Source organism: Apodemus sylvaticus, chromosome 9, assembly GCF_947179515.1.
Source record: "Apodemus sylvaticus chromosome 9, mApoSyl1.1, whole genome shotgun sequence".
In the NCBI taxonomy this organism is placed as follows: Eukaryota; Metazoa; Chordata; class Mammalia; order Rodentia; family Muridae; genus Apodemus; species Apodemus sylvaticus.
Genome location: NC_067480.1, coordinates 57,342,074 through 57,346,665, shown reverse-complemented (window position 1 = coordinate 57,346,665; position 4,592 = coordinate 57,342,074). Strand labels below are relative to the sequence as shown.

The following is a 4,592-nucleotide window of genomic DNA, read 5'->3' as shown; positions in this document are numbered from 1 at the left end:
AGTAAGTGTCCCAATGAGGCAGGAACTGAATTTAGGTCCTTAGAAGAAGGACAAGGGATCTTAACATCTGAGCTGTTTCTGCAGCCTCTTTTTGGTATTCTTAAGGCAAGATGCTTGCTCTAGAGTGAGTGCAAATCTTTCTTATCACAAAACACACTGTGAAAGTCAGCAGGCAAGATGCTTGCTCTAGAATGAATGCAAATCCTTCTTATCTTAAAGCACACCATGACTGATAACTTACTATTGGTAAAGGAAATGTGCTCGATTTGTCATTCTATGTGATGTGTTTCCTGTACACAGGAAAAAAGCACTTTGTAGCTTAGACACCGGCAGTGACACTGGCTAAAACAGCATCCATTGCCTGTACAACCACACATCCTCAGGATGTATGTGGGGAGAAGAGTTAACAAAAATCTTCATCTTCAATGTTTCTGAAGAGTCCATTCTACAAATTTAATTTGAGAACCACTGTTCTAAATAAACATCAAAATGTCTTCAGAGCATTTTTGAGACACAGGATTAAACCTTTTTTTTTTTTTAAAAAAAACTTTCTAGAAATGTGAAACTTATACATTTCACAGGTTTCCACTAAAGTGAGAGATCTAGTAATAGTTTTGAAGTGAACATAAATGCTCTTGTGGTTTAGGTTGCATTTTCCAGGTTTGTGATGTCGCACTACCAAATGCAAACAGCCAAAGCCTGCAGATGCATACATTAACTTAAAGCTCCTTTTTAAATGTTAGGGAAAATTTCCTGTGCTCTCTCACACCCTTCAAGTCCAAATAAGACCCACACTTCCTAATTAACCTAAGAAAAGCAGCACAGGTGTCGAAATGAGGCTTAGGAAAGCTGCATTTGTGCAGACTGGGGCGCTTTCTTTAAGTTTGTGATAAAGTTTTACTACAAAAAGCAACATTTCTCTGATGGTTGAATTTTCTTGGCTCCTGATGGTGGGTAGTGTTTGATAAGAGTATATGGAAATGGACCACGGAAATTCTCAAGTATGGGGACACTGTAAAGACAGGCCTGTGACCCAAGGGTCCAGGTAAAAGTGCCGACAGTGGTGGGAGGCACACAAATTACATCCTTGTTGCTGGTCAGCTATGAGCAGGTGGAGAAACATGAGATGAGGAAACTGTTCCTTGGTCAGGAAGGCTTGGGAGTTTGGGTGGGAAGGCCGGACACTGAGTGGCTTTGGTTCACAGTGGTTTGCTGGGTGTTAGGAGCCTGGAACTATTACTGTTAGCTAATCACTTTTGAATATAAGTGATAGTCCCTTCAGGCTGAAACATAAAGGGGTAGTGGCAACATTGCTATGTGACTTTCTGCTTTATAAACTTAAAGGAGCTTTGGCTGATGAATCTCCAAAAACAAAGGCATCTAGGGTCTCCTCAGACCAGTGCAGAGAAGACACTACTCTGCAGTGCTACTTGAACTTAGATCCAAACAAGGGAAATCATGAATGATGCTAAGCCATGGAAGTTTTAGGGTATCTTTGTTGGTACTGCATAGCATGGTTGAACTTATTAGTAAAATAATTTTCTAATACAACCTTGACTATCTTGAGTTATAATAACCGAGATTGAGTTATAATAACCGAGTTCCAATAACTCAGGTCGGAGGAGTCTGGCTGGGTCAGGAAAGATGGATTCTTTTTTTGTAACCACTCATTAGTTAGCTCAGCCACTCTCCAAAATAAGGAGTGTGGATATGTCAATGCTGTTCCATGCTAGGGGAAGCGTGGCATTGTGATTTGTAGCATGTTTTTTGTGTTCCAATAATTCCTCTGCAGGTATGAGACCTGGTTATTGACATTGTTTAAAGCCTCCTGTGCACTTATTATCACTGACTTTCAAAATAACAGTTTCTTATAGTATCATAATTTATATATTTGGTAAAGAAAAAATGAAGATAATATATGTAAAGCCTTTGCCACTGGGTCTTATCAAACCAATGTCCAACGATGTTAACTGTTATCTAACACTTACTTTGTCTTTCAGCCACTCCAATTCCAGCTGAGAAGGCTACAAAGTCAGAGTAAAATTCATTTTTATGGATAATTCTGATTTTCTTTTTACTGGCTGTATAGCTATCATCACAGCTGGCATTTTCAAGCACAAACCTACCATATCATAGTTCTGTAAACTGAAGATTGGATTGGCAGGCCAGGCTTTCCATCTCTAGGGATACAAGGTCCAGTGTTGACTCATGGATAGTTATCAGCAGTCCAGTGGAAGAACTGACTCTCCACTGTTAGTTCCTTGAAGTGCAAAGACTGACATTCACATGTCTTTGCTGAGTGTCTGCTAGCCTCCATCTTAGCTCCTGGGCCTTTCACTGTCACTGGTACTCACATCTCAGAACTTCAAACTAGTTAGGTTATTTTTCAAATTCAGAACCTGAATCCTTGCTTTCCCTTAACATTGTTGTGCCCTTGGTGAAAATTTTAGCTTTGGGGGGCTCATGTGGTTAGACACAGAGATAACCAATCCAAGATATTGTCTCCTTTCCTTATATCTGCAAAGACCCCTTTGCTATTCAATGCAGCATTGTCACAGGGCCCAGTTTGGTCTTGTGGACATTTAATTTGGCCTAGACAATTATCTGGAGCCTAAAACATGCTTTTGCCCGATCTAATAATTCTTGAATGCTTTGTGTATTCCAAGTGCATGGTTACTTTTTCATGGGTGTAACAGAGTGCATTAACCAAAGGAACTCATGGAGGTAAGAATTCATTTTGACTTTGGCTGCAGATAGTCCCCTGTGTTTAGGAGGCATGGTGGCAAGTGGTAGACATAGTGGTAGGAATAGAAGGCTGAGAGATCACTAAGGAAGAGAGTGTGAACTGATAGCAAGGTGAGGCTATAAACTTTCAAAGCCTGGTGACATGCTTCCTCCTTCAAGGTTCTATTCCCCAACTTGCCCAAAGAACAATTATTTTGGCCCAAATGTTTAAATACAGCATACAGGAACTATTACTCAATCAACTCACTGTACCAAGTGTTAAATCACATGTCTCTACTCTTCCTGTCTGGTTTCTTTTCCACAATGCCTAAAGCAAGTTTGTATTTATTATTATTTTATTTTGAAGATAAGGAAGGAATTGACATTTTAAAATGTTCTTGCCCCTAACCAAATTAAATTCTCATAGAGGAAAACAGAAGAGAAAAGACTCTGAGCCAGGTTTGTCTGACCTGATCCCTAATGACCACTGAGCTGTTCTAAGGTCCCTGGTTACTTCAGTGGCTTCTCAAGCTGTCATTGGGTCTGTCCATATGTTCTCTGCTCATAGAGCTGTTTAATTCATAACAGGTGGCCTCAGTCTTGCTTTGGCAGCTTCTGGAAAGGAGGTATAAGCAGTTGGGGTGGACACTGTCTATACTACAGAGAGATGGCCCTATCTGATATTTCTAGAAAAGCAGCTGTGGACTAGGCCTTTGCTAGTCATTTATGTACATGTCTGGACACTCATTTGAGTCTTAAATTTATTGAGGCAAGTGTCTCCAATTTAGAGAACATAAAATTAAAGTGGAGGCTTTAATATAATTAAGGTCCCACAGCTACAAAGTGGTAACACTAGGAGTTGTACCGAAGCTGTAGTACTAGGCATTTGATCCAGGACCTTGCTATGCTAAGTAAGCAATCTATGACTGAACTATATCCCCAGCCATTTAATGTATCAATTTCTTACTTTATTAATGGAGTCCCACGGACTTGTTGAAGATGACTTTGAATTGTCTCTGGCTCCCAGGAAAGCCCTATACTTTCCCTGCCTAAACCTCTCAAGTAGCCAGGATTATAGTCTGTGCTGGTAGGCCCAGCTCTTTATATTTAAATACAATGAATAATTAGTAATTTCTAGATTCTTAAGTGTTTCCCCATTTTCTAGTCAAGTACACAGCCAGAGGGTGTTATGTCAGGAGTGGGGATGGGGTCCTGTTAGGGGCAAAGATGACAAAGTTGAGTTAAAGGGACCGTGCCTCAGGAATAGAGGGTGTTTTGTAAGTAACTTCTGTCCACAGCAAGGGAGTCAGGTAGCAGTGGTTGGGATAGCTTGGACCATAATTAGTATACAGTAGACAGGGGCCAGGAATCCCTTCTTTAGTGCTCGCTTCTGCAGCACATATACTAAAACTGGAATGATACAGAGAAGATTAGCATGGCCCCTGCGCAAGGATAACACCCAAATTCATGAAGCTCCATATTTTTCTTGGTGTGACTCTAACCAAACAAGAGAAAGATTTGTATGACAAGAACTTCAAGTCTCTGAAGAAAGAAATCCTAGAAGACCACAAAAGATGGAAAGATCTTCCATGCTCGAGGATTGGCAGGACTAATATAGTACAAATGGCTATCTTGCCAAAAGCAATCTACAGATTCAATGCAATCCTCATCAAAATCCCAACTCAGCTCTTCATAGACTTAGAAAGAGCAATTCTCAAATTCATCTGGAATAACAAAAAGCTCAGGATAGCTAAAACTGTTCTCAACAGTAAAAGAACTTCTGGGGGAATCAGTATCCCAGACCTCAAGCAGTACTACAGAGCAATAGTGTTAAAAACTGCATGGTATTGGCACAGTGACAGACAGAT

At 40.3% G+C, this 4,592-nt stretch overlaps 1 non-coding gene across 1 annotated transcript; it reads left to right on the top strand.

The window, feature by feature from the left end:
* The first annotated feature begins 4,104 nt into the window (after window positions 1-4,104).
* Window positions 4,105-4,211, top strand: LOC127693203 (U6 spliceosomal RNA). Its single transcript, XR_007979656.1, has one exon. It is a non-coding gene; the product is annotated as a U6 spliceosomal RNA (small nuclear RNA).
* The last annotated feature ends 381 nt before the right edge of the window (window positions 4,212-4,592 follow it).